The sequence below is a fragment of the Hemicordylus capensis genome, chromosome 1 (genome assembly GCF_027244095.1).
Source record: "Hemicordylus capensis ecotype Gifberg chromosome 1, rHemCap1.1.pri, whole genome shotgun sequence".
Lineage (NCBI taxonomy): Eukaryota > Metazoa > Chordata > Lepidosauria > Squamata > Cordylidae > Hemicordylus > Hemicordylus capensis.
Window position 1 is genome coordinate 249,862,645 of NC_069657.1, and position 18,151 is coordinate 249,880,795.

The following is an 18,151-nucleotide window of genomic DNA, read 5'->3' on the forward strand; positions in this document are numbered from 1 at the left end:
TACCTGGGGTTGCCTTTGAAGATGACACGGAAGCTTCAGCTGGCCCAAAATGCTGTGGCCTGGCTGCTTATGGGCAGCAGAAAATATGATCACCTTTCACATTTGTTGCAGTCACTACATTGGCTGCCAATTCACTTCTGAGTCCAATTCAAAGTACTGGTTATCACCTTTAAAACCCTTCAGGATTTGGCACATGTACCTTCAAGACCACTTCTCCCATTCAATAAAATAGCAGGGGTACGCCCTCACCCCGGAAGTTTGGCCCCCACCTTTCACTCCTACCCCCAGAATATGTCCAGATGTGTCCCGAAGGTGGGCATATGACCCCTCTACGAACACGCCTAGCCACCCTGGACCAATGGGAACAGGTTTCAGACCCCGGAAAGGTCCGTGTGCGCAGGCGTGATAATGACCGGGCAGCCATTTTGTGTAACTTTATTGGGTGAAACGGGGTCAAGTGACCCCTCTACGAACAGGACTAGGGGGGTGGTGTGTTTAGAGGAAAACCATTTTACAGCTGAACAGAGACGATGACTGATGCTAGGACTCCACCGCGCCCCACTGAGCCATCATTGCCACAGGCACCCACGAAGATTAAGACTATGCAAGCGCGGAGTCTGTCCTTCCCTCCTACTGGTATGAAAACCCATCAGAGGACTGGCCTTGTTGCTGGTGAGGTTTCAGAAACTAACTCTGCAACAGAGCCAATGGATGCGGGTGGTAGACTAGAATGAGATAGCGGCTGCTGTGACACCAGCCTTGTAACCACCATGGAAACTGAAGATGGAGAGCCTCCAGCTACTACATCCAAAGTGGGAAACGTGTATTCATCAGATTCTGAAACAGAAGGGCCTGTGAAACAAAAGCAGCTTAGGAAGAAGAAGAAAATGGGTGAAGAGCAGACCACAATTTGCATGGTGCGACGATATTTGTTGTGATAGCTCACATGGAGAGTATACTTATTCAGATGAGTGTGGGTGCGAATCTTACTTGTCATCCAGGCCAAAAGTCTCCTATTGTGAGCGTAAGTGCTGCAGGTTGAGCGAAGACTGGGGATCTTGTGACTGCCTGACCCCAAGCCCTACCGAACCATGGTCCGATTACTATAGGGCTGTGTGCTTTACTTCATCATCTGAAAGCGGTGAGGAGGAGGAAACCATGGACGGCCTTGTGGTTACAAAGCCTGAAGAACCAGACCCTGTTGCGGAAACTGGAAAGTTGGTGAGTTGGAGGGGATTTAATCTGCCTTGCTTTGTTTACCAGTGTTTTTACCTGTCAGTATTAAAATATTCCCCTCTTTTGTGCAGGTACGGGGGAATTGAGAACATGCACCTCAGGGATGTCAACGTGTCCTGCATTTCCTGTGCGTGTACTGATGGGGACCAATAAAAGAAATTTGTTTTAAATATGTGTGTTCATACCTGTGTTAAATAGAACCATGGCAGGGTCCGAAGAAATTCGAAAGAAAATATATTACACCCCTGGGAGAGTGGGGAGTTTTGGAGGTGTAAACCCACTATTTCAAGAGGCCAGACAGCAGAGTAAAGAGTTGCGTAAAAGGCATGTTGAGGCATAGCTTTCAGAACAGGATGCTTACACTCTACACAGACCTGCAAGGGTTCATTTTAAAAGAAACAAGACTATTGTTTCAGGGGTGGATGCACAATGGCAGGCCAATTTAGTGGACATGCAACAATATTGTAAATACAACAATGGGTACAACTACATTTTGACTGTAGTGGACATTCTATCTAGATATGCCTGGGCTGTACCTCTAAAAGATAAAACAGGGAGGGAAGTGGCTGGTGCTTTTAAAGCTATTTTCAGAGAAGGCCGAGAGCCTGGCAAGCTCCAGACAGATAGAGGGAGGGAATTTTTAAATAATCCTGTAGGGGCCCTGTTAAAGGAGCAAGGTATTCACCACTTTGTCACCAACAATGATGTCAAAGCTGCTCTTGTGGAGAGACTGAACCGAACCTTGAAAACACGTATGTGGAGGTATTTTACTGCTCACAACACATTCCGGTATATTGATGTCCTGCCTCAGCTCCTAAAGAGCTATAACCACAGCTTTCACAGAACCATACAATGCAGGCCGGTAGATGTCACAAGCAGCAACGACCTGTCTGTTTGGAGAAGAGTCTATGGCCGCAGTAGCCATAAAAAAGCAAAGTCTCCAGTGTTAAGAAAAGGAGATCACGTCAGGATTTCTAAGATTAAAGGAGTTTTTGAGAAAGGTTATGAACAGAACTACACCACAGAATTGTTTATACTGGACCGAGTCATCAGAAAAGCTGAACACACCCGGTCTATCTGCTAAAAGACTACATGGGTGAGCCAGTTCTCGGGAGCTTCTATCATGAAGAATTACAGAAGGTAATTTGTCCCTCCAAGGAGAGGACAAACTGTACAGTATTGAAACAATTCTAGCTACAAAAGGGCGTGGTAAAGTAAAACGACATTTAGTGAAGTGGGTAGGCGAACAGCCACAGGCAAACAAGAACATTAATAAAATAGCTACAATATAAAATAAGACTAATGAAGTTAAACAAATTAAATTAATCAAGTTAAAAGACCAGACTAAAACCACAATTTTTAAAGTTTCAAATTGAAAGTCATTTAAAAAGCCAAAAAATTGAGAACTATCAAAACTACATCCTCTTTAAAAGTATGCGTTTTTAATTGGTTGCTAAAAAGACCAAGTTTTTTTAATTCTGAATGTTTTAAAACTAGTGCCCCAGGTGAGACACGAACTCACAACCATGGTGTTGTGCTTTTGCACAAATACCCTATGCTATCCATTGCACGTGTGGAAACATTCTTTTTATTAATAACTTTCTAAAAGCCATCTTAAAAACCTGGGTTTTCAATTGTTGATGGAACATACAATGCAGGCCGGTAGATGTCACAAGCAGCAACGACCTGTCTGTATGGAGAAGAGTCTATGGCCGCAGTATCCATAAAAAAGCAAAGTCTCCAGTGTTAAGAAAAGGAGATCACGTCATTTCAGTTAAAATATCATTATTATTTTTTAAACCACCCTCCCACCCGAGAGGATAGCTGAGGAATAATAATAATAATAATAATAATAATAATAATAATAAGAAGAAGAAGAAGAAGAAGAAGAAGAAGAAGAAGAAGAAGAAGAAGAAGAAGAAGAAGAAGGTTACAGAAGCTCCCGAGAACTGGCTCACCCATGTAGTCTTTTAGCAGATAGACCGGGTGTGTCCAGCTTTTCTGATGACTCGGTCCACTATAAACAATTCTGTGGTGTAGTTCTGTTCATAACCTTTCTCAAAAACTCCTTTAATTTTAGAAATCCTGACGTGATCTCCTTTTCTTAACACTGGAGACTTTGCTTTTTTATGGCTACTGCGGCCATAGACTCTTCTCAAAACAGACAGGTCGTTGCTGCTTGTGACATCTACCGGCCTGCATTGTATGGTTCTGTGAAAGCTGTGGTTGTAGCTCTTTAGGAGCTGAGGCAGGACAGCAATATACCGGAATGTGTTGTGAGCAGTAAAATACCTCCACATACGTGTTTTCAAGGTTCGGTTCAGTCTCTCCACAAGAGCAGCTTTGACATCATTGTTGGTATGACAGGATAGGTTTGAAATTATCCAATGAGTAATTTCAGTTAAAATATCATTATTATTTTTTAAACCACCCTCCCACCCGAGAGGATATCTGAGGAATAATAATAATAATAATAATAAGGTTACAGACAAATATACTATGTGCATTCTCAATCAAAAAGTTAGTTAGTTTTTACTCTCATTGCTGTTCACTGGTGTGGAGAAGATTTCTAAAATGTGCGTTCCATCAACAATTGAAAACCCAGGTTTTTAAGATGGCTTTTAGAAAGTTATTAATAAAAAGAATGTTTCCACACGTGCAATGGATAGCATAGGGTATTTGTGCAAAAGCACAACACCATGGTTGTGAGTTCGTGTCTCACCTGGGGCACTAGTTTTAAAACATTCAGAATTAAAAAAACTTGGTCTTTTTAGCAACCAATTAAAAACGCATACTTTTAAAGAGGATGTAGTTTTGATAGTTCTCAATTTTTTGGCTTTTTAAATGACTTTCAATTTGAAACTTTAAAAATTGTGGTTTTAGTCTGGTCTTTTAACTTGATTAATTTAATTTGTTTAACTTCATTAGTCTTATTTTACATTGTAGCTATTTTATTAATGTTCTTGTTCGCCTGTGGCTGTTCGCCTACCCACTTCACTAAATGTCGTTTTACTTTACCACGCCCTTTTGTAGCTAGAATTGTTCCAACCCTGTACAGTTTGTCCTCTCCTTGGAGGGACAAATTACCTTCTGTAATTCTTCATGATAGAAGCTCCCGAGAACTGGCTCACCCATGTAGTCTTTTAGCAGATAGACCGGGTGTGTTCAGCTTTTCTGATGACTCGGTCCACTATAAACAATTCTGTGGTGTAGTTCTGTTCATAACCTTTCTCAAAAACTCCTTTAATCTTAGAAATCCTGACGTGATCTCCTTTTCTTAACACTGGAGACTTTGCTTTTTTATGGCTACTGCGGCCATAGACTCTTCTCCAAACAGACAGGTCGTTGCTGCTTGTGACATCTACCGGCCTGCATTGTATGGTTCTGTGAAAGCTGTGGTTATAGCTCTTTAGGAGCTGAGGCAGGACAGCAATATACCGGAATGTGTTGTGAGCAGTAAAATACCTCCACATACGTGTTTTCAAGGTTCGGTTCAGTCTCTCCACAAGAGCAGCTTTGACATCATTGTTGGTATGACAGGATAGGTTTGAAATTATCCAATGAGTAATTTCAGTTAAAATATCATTATTATTTTTTAAACCACCCTCCCACCCGAGAGGATATCTGAGGAATAATAATAATAATAATAATAAGGTTACAGACAAATATACTATGTGCATTCTCAATCAAAAAGTTAGTTAGTTTTTACTCTCATTGCTGTTCACTGGTGTGGAGAAGATTTCTAAAATGTGCGTTCCATCAACAATTGAAAACCCAGGTTTTTAAGATGGCTTTTAGAAAGTTATTAATAAAAAGAATGTTTCCACACGTGCAATGGATAGCATAGGGTATTTGTGCAAAAGCACAACACCATGGTTGTGAGTTCGTGTCTCACCTGGGGCACTAGTTTTAAAACATTCAGAATTAAAAAAACTTGGTCTTTTTAGCAACCAATTAAAAACGCATACTTTTAAAGAGGATGTAGTTTTGATAGTTCTCAATTTTTTGGCTTCTTAAATGACTTTCAATTTGAAACTTTAACAATTGTGGTTTTAGTCTGGTCTTTTAACTTGATTAATTTAATTTGTTTAACTTCATTAGTCTTATTTTACATTGTAGCTATTTTATTAATGTTCTTGTTCGCCTGTGGCTGTTCGCCTACCCACTTCACTAAATGTCGTTTTACTTTACCACGCCCTTTTGTAGCTAGAATTGTTCCAACCCTGTACAGTTTGTCCTCTCCTTGGAGGGACAAATTACCTTCTGTAATTCTTCATGATAGAAGCTCCCGAGAACTGGCTCACCCATGTAGTCTTTTAGCAGATAGACCGGGTGTGTCCAGCTTTTCTGATGACTCGGTCCACTATAAACAATTCTGTGGTGTAGTTCTGTTCATAACCTTTCTCAAAAACTCCTTTAATTTTAGAAATCCTGACGTGATCTCCTTTTCTTAACACTGGAGACTTTGCTTTTTTATGGCTACTGCGGCCATAGACTCTTCTCCAAACAGACAGGTCGTTGCTGCTTGTGACATCTACCGGCCTGCATTGTATGGTTCTGTGAAAGCTGTGGTTATAGCTCTTTAGGAGCTGAGGCAGGACAGCAATATACCGGAATGTGTTGTGAGCAGTAAAATACCTCCACATACGTGTTTTCAAGGTTCGGTTCAGTCTCTCCACAAGAGCAGCTTTGACATCATTGTTGGTATGACAGGATAGGTTTGAAATTATCCAATGAGTAATTTCAGTTAAAATATCATTATTATTTTTTAAACCACCCTCCCACCCGAGAGGATAGCTGAGGAATAATAATAATAATAATAATAATAATAATAAGAAGAAGAAGAAGAAGAAGAAGAAGAAGAAGAAGAAGAAGAAGAAGGTTACAGACAAATATACTATGTGCATTCTCAATCAAAAAGTTAGTTAGTTTTTACTCTCATTGCTGTTCACTGGTGTGGAGAAGATTTCTAAAATGTGCGTTCCATCAACAATTGAAAACCCAGGTTTTTAAGATGGCTTTTAGAAAGTTATTAATAAAAAGAATGTTTCCACACGTGCAATGGATAGCATAGGGTATTTGTGCAAAAGCACAACACCATGGTTGTGAGTTCGTGTCTCACCTGGGGCACTAGTTTTAAAACATTCAGAATTAAAAAAACTTGGTCTTTTTAGCAACCAATTAAAAACGCATACTTTTAAAGAGGATGTAGTTTTGATAGTTCTCAATTTTTTGGCTTCTTAAATGACTTTCAATTTGAAACTTTAAAAATTGTGGTTTTAGTCTGGTCTTTTAACTTGATTAATTTAATTTGTTTAACTTCATTAGTCTTATTTTACATTGTAGCTATTTTATTAATGTTCTTGTTCGCCTGTGGCTGTTCGCCTACCCACTTCACTAAATGTCGTTTTACTTTACCACGCCCTTTTGTAGCTAGAATTGTTCCAACCCTGTACAGTTTGTCCTCTCCTTGGAGGGACAAATTACCTTCTGTAATTCTTCATGATAGAAGCTCCCGAGAACTGGCTCACCCATGTAGTCTTTTAGCAGATAGACCGGGTGTGTCCAGCTTTTCTGATGACTCGGTCCACTATAAACAATTCTGTGGTGTAGTTCTGTTCATAACCTTTCTCAAAAACTCCTTTAATTTTAGAAATCCTGACGTGATCTCCTTTTCTTAACACTGGAGACTTTGCTTTTTTATGGCTACTGCGGCCATAGACTCTTCTCCAAACAGACAGGTCGTTGCTGCTTGTGACATCTACCGGCCTGCATTGTATGGTTCTGTGAAAGCTGTGGTTGTAGCTCTTTAGGAGCTGAGGCAGGACAGCAATATACCGGAATGTGTTGTGAGCAGTAAAATACCTCCACATATGTGTTTTCAAGGTTCGGTTCAGTCTCTCCACAAGAGCAGCTTTGACATCATTGTTGGTATGACAGGATAGGTTTGAAATTATCCAATGAGTAATTTCAGTTAAAATATCATTATTATTTTTTAAACCACCCTCCCACCCGAGAGGATAGCTGAGGAATAATAATAATAATAATAATAATAATAATAATAATAATAATAATAATAATAAGGTTACAGACAAATATACTATGTGCATTCTCAATCAAAAAGTTAGTTAGTTTTTACTCTCATTGCTGTTCACTGGTGTGGAGAAGATTTCTAAAATGTGCGTTCCATCAACAATTGAAAACCCAGGTTTTTAAGATGGCTTTTAGAAAGTTATTAATAAAAAGAATGTTTCCACACGTGCAATGGATAGCATAGGGTATTTGTGCAAAAGCACAACACCATGGTTGTGAGTTCGTGTCTCACCTGGGGCACTAGTTTTAAAACATTCAGAATTAAAAAAACTTGGTCTTTTTAGCAACCAATTAAAAACGCATATTTTTAAAGAGGATGTAGTTTTGATAGTTCTCAATTTTTTGGCTTCTTAAATGACTTTCAATTTGAAACTTTAAAAATTGTGGTTTTAGTCTGGTCTTTTAACTTGATTAATTTAATTTGTTTAACTTCATTAGTCTTATTTTACATTGTAGCTATTTTATTAATGTTCTTGTTCGCCTGTGGCTGTTCGCCTACCCACTTCACTAAATGTCGTTTTACTTTACCACGCCCTTTTGTAGCTAGAATTGTTCCAACCCTGTACAGTTTGTCCTCTCCTTGGAGGGACAAATTACCTTCTGTAATTCTTCATGATAGAAGCTCCCGAGAACTGGCTCACCCATGTAGTCTTTTAGCAGATAGACCGGGTGTGTCCAGCTTTTCTGATGACTCGGTCCACTATAAACAATTCTGTGGTGTAGTTCTGTTCATAACCTTTCTCAAAAACTCCTTTAATTTTAGAAATCCTGACGTGATCTCCTTTTCTTAACACTGGAGACTTTGCTTTTTTATGGCTACTGCGGCCATAGACTCTTCTCCAAACAGACAGGTCGTTGCTGCTTGTGACATCTACCGGCCTGCATTGTATGGTTCTGTGAAAGCTGTGGTTATAGCTCTTTAGGAGCTGAGGCAGGACAGCAATATACCGGAATGTGTTGTGAGCAGTAAAATACCTCCACATACGTGTTTTCAAGGTTCGGTTCAGTCTCTCCACAAGAGCAGCTTTGACATCATTGTTGGTATGACAGGATAGGTTTGAAATTATCCAATGAGTAATTTCAGTTAAAATATCATTATTATTTTTTAAACCACCCTCCCACCCGAGAGGATAGCTGAGGAATAATAATAATAATAATAATAATAATAAGAAGAAGAAGAAGAAGAAGAAGAAGAAGAAGAAGAAGAAGAAGAAGGTTACAGACAAATATACTATGTGCATTCTCAATCAAAAAGTTAGTTAGTTTTTACTCTCATTGCTGTTCACTGGTGTGGAGAAGATTTCTAAAATGTGCGTTCCATCAACAATTGAAAACCCAGGTTTTTAAGATGGCTTTTAGAAAGTTATTAATAAAAAGAATGTTTCCACACGTGCAATGGATAGCATAGGGTATTTGTGCAAAAGCACAACACCATGGTTGTGAGTTCGTGTCTCACCTGGGGCACTAGTTTTAAAACATTCAGAATTAAAAAAACTTGGTCTTTTTAGCAACCAATTAAAAACGCATACTTTTAAAGAGGATGTAGTTTTGATAGTTCTCAATTTTTTGGCTTCTTAAATGACTTTCAATTTGAAACTTTAAAAATTGTGGTTTTAGTCTGGTCTTTTAACTTGATTAATTTAATTTGTTTAACTTCATTAGTCTTATTTTACATTGTAGCTATTTTATTAATGTTCTTGTTCGCCTGTGGCTGTTCGCCTACCCACTTCACTAAATGTCGTTTTACTTTACCACGCCCTTTTGTAGCTAGAATTGTTCCAACCCTGTACAGTTTGTCCTCTCCTTGGAGGGACAAATTACCTTCTGTAATTCTTCATGATAGAAGCTCCCGAGAACTGGCTCACCCATGTAGTCTTTTAGCAGATAGACCGGGTGTGTCCAGCTTTTCTGATGACTCGGTCCACTATAAACAATTCTGTGGTGTAGTTCTGTTCATAACCTTTCTCAAAAACTCCTTTAATTTTAGAAATCCTGACGTGATCTCCTTTTCTTAACACTGGAGACTTTGCTTTTTTATGGCTACTGCGGCCATAGACTCTTCTCCAAACAGACAGGTCGTTGCTGCTTGTGACATCTACCGGCCTGCATTGTATGGTTCTGTGAAAGCTGTGGTTGTAGCTCTTTAGGAGCTGAGGCAGGACAGCAATATACCGGAATGTGTTGTGAGCAGTAAAATACCTCCACATATGTGTTTTCAAGGTTCGGTTCAGTCTCTCCACAAGAGCAGCTTTGACATCATTGTTGGTATGACAGGATAGGTTTGAAATTATCCAATGAGTAATTTCAGTTAAAATATCATTATTATTTTTTAAACCACCCTCCCACCCGAGAGGATAGCTGAGGAATAATAATAATAATAATAATAATAATAATAATAATAATAATAATAAGGTTACAGACAAATATACTATGTGCATTCTCAATCAAAAAGTTAGTTAGTTTTTACTCTCATTGCTGTTCACTGGTGTGGAGAAGATTTCTAAAATGTGCGTTCCATCAACAATTGAAAACCCAGGTTTTTAAGATGGCTTTTAGAAAGTTATTAATAAAAAGAATGTTTCCACACGTGCAATGGATAGCATAGGGTATTTGTGCAAAAGCACAACACCATGGTTGTGAGTTCGTGTCTCACCTGGGGCACTAGTTTTAAAACATTCAGAATTAAAAAAACTTGGTCTTTTTAGCAACCAATTAAAAACGCATATTTTTAAAGAGGATGTAGTTTTGATAGTTCTCAATTTTTTGGCTTCTTAAATGACTTTCAATTTGAAACTTTAAAAATTGTGGTTTTAGTCTGGTCTTTTAACTTGATTAATTTAATTTGTTTAACTTCATTAGTCTTATTTTACATTGTAGCTATTTTATTAATGTTCTTGTTCGCCTGTGGCTGTTCGCCTACCCACTTCACTAAATGTCGTTTTACTTTACCACGCCCTTTTGTAGCTAGAATTGTTCCAACCCTGTACAGTTTGTCCTCTCCTTGGAGGGACAAATTACCTTCTGTAATTCTTCATGATAGAAGCTCCCGAGAACTGGCTCACCCATGTAGTCTTTTAGCAGATAGACCGGGTGTGTTCAGCTTTTCTGATGACTTGGTCCACTATAAACAATTCTGTGGTGTAGTTCTGTTCATAACCTTTCTCAAAAACTCCTTTAATCTTAGAAATCCTGACGTGATCTCCTTTTCTTAACACTGGAGACTTTGCTTTTTTATGGCTACTGCGGCCATAGACTCTTCTCCAAACAGACAGGTCGTTGCTGCTTGTGACATCTACCGGCCTGCATTGTATGGTTCTGTGAAAGCTGTGGTTATAGCTCTTTAGGAGCTGAGGCAGGACATCAATATACTGGAATGTGTTGTGAGCAGTAAAATACCTCCACATACGTGTTTTCAAGGTTCGGTTCAGTCTCTCCACAAGAGCAACTTTGACATCATTGTTGGTATGACAGGATAGGTTTGAAATTATCCAATGAGTAATTTCAGTTAAAATATCATTATTATTTTTTAAACCACCCTCCCACCCGAGAGGATAGCTGAGGAATAATAATAACAACAACAACAACAACAACAACAACAACAACAAGGTTACAGACAAATATACTATGTGCATTCTCAATCAAAAAGTTAGTTAGTTTTTACTCTCATTGCTGTTCACTGATGTGGAGTAGATTTCTAAAATGTGCGTTCTATCAACAATTGAAAACCCAGGTTTTTAAGATGGCTTTTAGAAAGTTATTAATAAAAAGAATTTTTCCACATGTGCAAAGGATTGCATAGGGTATTTGTGCAAAAGCACAACACCATGGTTGTGAGTTCGTGTCTCACCTGGGGCACTAGTTTTAAAACATTCAGAATTAAAAAAACTTGGTCTTTTTAGCAACCAATTAAAAACACATACTTTTAAAGAGGATGTAGTTTTGATAGTTCTCAATTTTTTGGCTTTTTAAATGACTTTCAATTTGAAACTTTAAAAATTGTGGTTTTAGTCTGGTCTTTTAACTTGATTAATTTAATTTGTTTAACTTCATTAGTCTTATTTTACATTGTAGCTATTTTATTAATGTTCTTGTTCACCTGTGGCTGCCGCCAACTCTTCTGGCAGCTACTCGGCAACGGATGCAGCCCCTGGACTTCTCCAGTGCAGCCCCTGGACTTTGGAATGTGCTCCCTGATGAAATAAGAGCCTCTGATCCATCCCCGAGCAGTAGAGTACTGATGGGGCAGGGGTGGGGTGGGCTATACATATCTAAATACATAAATTACAACCACCTTGTGGGGCAGGCTGATGTATAGTTTTCTAACTGTCATGTTCTTCTTTTTAGACCTCACTGATGTTGAGCCAGGCAAGGCTAACGCTCCACCAAATCTCGTGGTGTGTGGGAAAGACCATGATGAATGGCTGAGGGTGATGGCTAGTTTTCTTTCTGTCGTTAAAAATTTTGCTGTGCAGATTTTTGAACAAGCCGTGGGAGTTACTGATTACCAGAAGACAGTCCTGAAACTCTATAATGATCTGTCTGAGGCCTTCAAGTTTCAGAAACTAATTAAAAATGAGTACATGTATTCCTGTACCACCACACATTGGGGGGACATGCACACTCGTCGGGGCCCAAATGCCATCCTCTGCTGCTAATTCTTCAGTAACCCCATCCACCCCATCCGCTGATGATCCTTCAGAGGGGTCTCAATCAAACCCATCTGATGAACAGTTGGTACCCGTCATGGACCTTCTACAGAGGCACTTTTCCATTGTTGATTCCTGCTATGGGTTCTGGGTCAGATATCTCTGCAGAATCTCACGCTAATATGGCTTCACGTGTAGTCCCAGGTCCCCCATATTCGAGAGGGGGTATCTGCTTTAACAGTGTCCCTGCTGTGTGGGCACTGGGTCCCACTCCCCATTCGCCAGGAAGATCCCGGGGCCTTGCTAATTGGGTAGTAAAGGCCAAACCAGTGTTAAAAATGAGTACATGTATTCCTGTACCACCACACATTGGGAGTGGGAACATGAACACTCGTCAACCATTTATAACGGCTCCAGGGATGCAGGGGGCAAAGTGGGCACTGTCCACCTGCAGATGGCATTTTACCCACTTAACTATAAAACTATAAAAACCTATCCTGTCTGAAATGTGTCTTTAAAACAGAAATACTTGTTTTTAATTTTTAAGAAATCTGACATTCTTGCCTTCTATTTATGAGCCAACCTAACAGGTACAGCTTAGAAACCAGGCAAGTCCAAAATGTTCAAGTAGCTGCACCTCTCTCTATAGTCCTTAATCATGCCAGGTGTTTTTTGTTTGCTGTTGGCTGGTTGTTTTGGTTTTTTTAAACTTTGGTGACTGTAGTAGTATTGAATGTAGAGATCTTCAGCATAAATTCTCTCTCATGTCTGTGATCTATATGGCTTAATTTTTCAAAACTGATAAAGTAAATGTTGCATAGAATTGCAGCTGGGGTTGATAGAAAACAATGATTTTTTTAAAAAAAATCCAGATTTTTAAATTTAAATTGGATTTTTCCCCTTAAACTTATTTATTTATCTATCTATCTATCTATTGATTGATTTATTGAACGTAGGTCAAAGATATCATAAACATGAGTATTAATCATAACTCCTAATTATATTCAGTGAACTTGTTGGTCCATTCACACATTATGTTCAACAATTGTACAATGAGTGTATGCACAGGTACAAATCTATGCACAGGTACAGCACTATACTTCCTATCTGTACCATGCACTTGAACGGGCCTGTATCCCGGTTTGAATTTTAAAATGAACCCAGGTACAGTAATTCACACCAACTTGTGTACACCTCCACAGAATAGTGTCTGAATCGGGATAAAGAAGGCCAAGGGGATCTGGGGAGGTTGGAATAGATTTGGGCAAGCAACAGGAACATGGAGGAAAGCTTTTCCAAGTGTATCCTCCATTTTAGAAGGGAAACACCTATCAGGGTTGCGCACTTAAAAGAGACCTCACTTGGGAATGTTTTAATGAAGTTTCTGTACATGTGGGTAAGTCAGACATGTGTGCAAAAATGCAAACAGTGCAACAAAGAAATGCAAGGTCTGGTTGCCCAAATGAGCATTATGATCTTTGAATATGTATTACACCTCTGAATACGTACTAAGGTTATATTAGACAACAAGAATTTACTTTCACTAGAAAATCGTGGGTTAAATTGAGATTTAAATCATTGAAATTAAGTTCTGTGAAGTGGTTTAAATCATAGCAGCCCAGATTGCAACCATTCTATACAGTTCCTGAGTCAAAGCCTTAATGAACCCATGAGGGCTTACTCCCAGGTAACTGTTGTGTGCTTAGGTTTGCAAACCAAGGATATATACCCCAGAAATGTTTATATTGTGAGACAGCGAGAGAAAAGTCTTGCTTTTAAAAAGTGTGCATGTGCGTATTTGTGAGAAGAAAGGAAGTTAGTGGGCTTTGGTGGAAACTTCTCATCATCAGAACTTGTGCTAATAGAATGCTTTCTTGGGCTGAGGATTATAACTGTCAGGGGTACAAGCTGGCTCCAGTGATCTCTCTGGGGACCCCATGATCACACACACAGTGAGTCTGCAAAAACAAGATGGCTCAGAGAGACACAGGCTATTCACCTACCCCTTGCATTTTATTTTGCCAGAATTTGTGTCACTTTTCTGTTCTCTTCATTTGGGCAGGCCTTCCAATTTCTGAAGGAAGTCTTCTTCCCCTCTAAAGCTTCCTTGACTTTATTTGTTAGCTATGCTGGCAAAGTGGTGGGGGCTTGTTCATAGGTCCTGGGTGGTGAGTTTTGTTCATAGAAGGGACACTTGACCTCGTTTCAGCCAATAAATTGTTACATAAAATGGCCGCCTGACCATTATCATGCCTGTGCACACAGACCTTTCCGGGGTCTGAAACCTGTTCCCATTGGTCCAGGGTGGCTAGGCGTGTTCGTAGAGGCATCACATGCCCACCTTCGGGACATATCTGGACATATTCTGGGGTGTAGGAGTGGAAGGTGGGGGCCAAACTTCCGGGGTGAGAGCGTACCCCTACTTCTGACCCTTTCCGGCCACGTGGGGGTCTCCTCTGACCCTTTCAGCTGACGTATTTCCACTGACGCATATCCGGTGACATATTTCTGGTGACGTCAGCGCATTTTGAAAGCTGCACGCCCCCGTGACGTCACTATGACGTCATCCTCCAGCCACGTGCATTTGCTTGTAAGCAAAAGCACATGGCTTTTGACAGCAGGTATGTCTCTATACTACTGCCAGGGAGGGAATTGGGAACCTTCTGCATGCAAGCATGCAGGTGCTCTTCCCAGAGTGGCCCCATCCCCTAAGGGGAATATCTTACAGGGCTCCCACAAGTAGTCTCCCAATTCAAATGCAAAACAGGGCAGACCCTGCTCAGCAAAGGGGACAATTCATGCTTGCTACCACATGATCAGCTCTCCCCCTTTACGTAACAAAAATAGTACCATCCCTCCTAGACAACTATGTAAGTTGATTTGTTTTGCTCTCAGTGGCCAACATATTGTGAAGTTCAATAATTGGAGTTCTGAATCTGGCAGCAAAAAATGCCAGCAATATTGTGCAAATCCTTAAAGTCAGTGTATGACTGTATTTCCATGATGCTACTTCCAGTATTTCCAATTTTCAGAAAGTAGATTATGGAAGTGCAGTTACATCAGTATAAGTATGTGTTCAAAAGCACTCTTACACACGGCCCTCAGCATATTCTCCCCGGCACACACAGTGCCACATGCAGTTCAGAATTGTCCACATTTCACTGTGCAGCCCGTTGACATTATTATTTTATCTTAGTTATTCAATTATCAATTATTCAATTATCCATAAGGGAGGAGAGCTGGTCTTGTGGTAGCAAACATGATTTGTCCCCTTAGCTAAGCAGGGTCCACCCTGGTTGCATATGAATGGGAGACTAGAATTGTGAACACTATAAGATATTCCCCTCAGGGGATGGAGCCGCTCTGGGAAGAGCAGAAGGTTCCAAGTTCCCTCCCTGGCATCATCTCCAAGATGGGCTGAGAGAGCCTCCTGTCTGCAACCTTGGAGAAGCCGCTGCCAGTCTGTGAAGACAATACTGAGCTAGATAGATAGATAGGTCCTACTCAGTATATGGCAGCTTCCTATGTTCCTAATTTTTATACCACCCTTCCAAAATGGCTTAGGATGGTTTACAGTTAAAACAAAACCATTAAAATCAATTAATAGTTAAAACAAAAACTTTAAAACAGCATAAAACAACAATTAAACAATCAGAACAATATTAAAACCCTGAAAAACCAGGTTACAACATTTAAACCATTTACAACATTTAAAAACCCTGGAAGGCGAGGCCAAACAGAGGGCTCTCTTGACAGCCAATAAAGAATTCAAATTATGGATTTCTGTAGGGAGTGCATTCTACAGTCCTGGAGTGGCTGCAGAGAATCCCACTTCTGGGTCGCCACCAAACACACCAGTGGTAACTGGAGCTGGTCCTCTTCAGATGACCTTCATGTGGTGGGGATCATGCAGTTAGAGAATAGTTTCCACTGATGTGAAAAATTCTGGCCCCTGAGAACTGGCCAATGCCTCTTACTCAAAACTGAAGTAAAACAAGAACTTGTTATTGCACCAAGACCTTTGCGGGGGTGGTGGTGGTTGAAGTACTTGCAATTTTCTGGGTCTCAGAAAAGATACACTACCACCCAAGTTTGAGAACCATCCTGTTAATCCCTACACTTTCCTTAGCCCCATCTAAATCCAAGGAGTGGCAAAATGGACTAGACAAGCTCACAAGCAGCTTCTTGCACTAGTCAGTTCATTCCTGAGTGGGGAAAGAAGGAAAGAGCAAAGTCAGAAAGAAGGGATGCTTGTGAATGGCAGGGATTTACTGCTGGGAGAGAGAAGGAACCTCGTTTCCCACACAACCTCTTTTTAAATGAGCTTTGTGCACTTATGTGGATACATTGCAATCTTTCTCTAAGTACAGAGGGAAGGGTGTGAGACAGTGGTGTAGTGAGCTTACAGGTGCCTGGGGGACAAAGTGCAGCCAGCCAGCCCCCCCCCCCCCCCGTGATTCCACTGTGCGTGCAAAGCACATGCATGCCCCAAGCCACGCCCCCTGCACTTGTCATCAGATGCAAGGGGGCAGGGCAATTAGCTGCTATTCCACTACCCCCCACCACCACCCCAGTCCCACTATTCCACTACCACCACCACCACCACCACTCCCCTCCTGGGCACTTCCTAGCCCCACCGCCACCCCTCTTGCATTGCCCGCCTTGCTGCAGCCCATATGCCCTTTGCACTCACCAGATCTCCCGGCGACACTGATGCGGGCAAGAGGGGGAAACCAAGTCCCCTCTCTGGTGGGGGGGGGGGGGATGGGGAACAGGACTTTTCTATTACACAGCCTTTCGGGCCGCTCTAGGACTCCCCTCTCACTCCCTTTAACCCTCCGCTTGTCTTGTCCCTGCCAAAGCAATAGCTCAGTGCAGTCTTTGAAGCTTCTGCTGCAGAGAAGGAGGCAGCGGAGGAGGAAGAGCCGGGGGCGGGCAGAGCTCCCACTGTTTCCCTGCTGCTCATTCTTCTCCTCTTCTCAGGCATTCCCGCCCACTGCCTTTGTTCCCCAGGGGCTGGCCTTTGGGGGGAGTTCAGCATCCCTAGCCAGGGAGAGCCTTGTGGGCCCCCCTGACCTTCCAGGACTGCCCCCCCATCTAATGGACTAACCCCCCCCCCCCTTGTCCCTGGTGCGAGAGTATTTTTCCCATTGGGACACTGCCCAAAATGTACCTCTGAGTTTCACATCTATTGCATCAGGCCTGGCTGTACCATTTTGAGCTAATTTTGGCTTCTTCCATGTACCATTGTGGGATAGAAGAAATGAGTGTGTGTACAATTGGCAATGGCAGTTCAACCATAGGAAGAAATCCCTGAAATGCTATGTTCTGTATCAAGTCTCAGAGCTGATTGATTCCCCATTGAGCCATGACAAATTTAAGGGATTTATGGTGTATGCATAGAGATAACGGATATAAATATTAACTGACATTTCCCTTCTTAAGTCTCTGGCATCTCTTCTTATCCCTGGTTGCCAGACCTAGTAGCTGGAAGGACGCACTGGTCTTCTGTGGTTGCTGGTGGGTGCTATCTCCTGTGCCAAGCAAAACGTCTGCTGCCTCCACCTACACTGTGTCTATGGCCTGTCTTGCCTGCCTTCTCCCACAATGTGGTGTGAAGAACTCCTGTGTATCTTATTTGGGTGAGAATGACAGAGTAATTAGGTCACAGCATCATGGTGGAGCTGACTTGTTACTTAGTTTTTGTTTATTTTAATTGAAAATTCATTGTAGATTCTTTTTCTTTTAACACGAATACTGTATCTTAGGTCTGCAAGTGTCCCATAATGTAGTCCCATAAAGAGTCCCATAAAGAATGTAGAGATTATGGTCTGCTTCATACAGTCATTCAAATCTAGCTTTACTGGCATGATAATGTGAGCCCATGCCAAAGTAGTTTATGGCCCAAGATGCATCTGAGATTCCCACCTTGGCATGGTTTCACTCTCACACTAATCTCAGTAACCCACAATAAGCTTAGATTTGGATGATTCTGTGAACCAGGCCTATATACACATAATCTTCTAATATCTGTTGACTCCTGAGAATCTGTGACTCCTGAGGATGTGGACAAGCTGCTTGGGGTGGTGCAGCCTACCACTTGTTCTCTGGATCCTTGCCCAACTTGGCTGCTTCTATCTAGCAGGGAGATTGTTGGAGGTGGCCTAGTTAATATC

General features: G+C 41.0%; 1 protein-coding gene across 8 annotated transcripts in view; it reads left to right on the top strand.

The window, feature by feature from the left end:
- The first annotated feature begins 7,301 nt into the window (after positions 1-7,301).
- Positions 7,302-18,151, top strand: part of LOC128339826 (serotriflin-like) — a 45,946-nt gene continuing 35,096 nt past the window's right edge. For 2 of the 8 annotated variants that reach the window (XM_053284276.1, XM_053284280.1), the window contains exons 1-3: positions 7,302-10,419; positions 11,674-11,756; positions 17,421-17,617. The gene's annotated coding sequence lies outside the window, so the exon portion shown is untranslated. Of the gene's footprint in view, positions 10,420-10,478; positions 10,747-11,673; positions 11,757-17,420; positions 17,618-18,151 lie in introns of those variants that run through there. The other 6 variants (XM_053284277.1, XM_053284281.1, XM_053284278.1 and 3 more) reach the window with 6 other exon arrangements.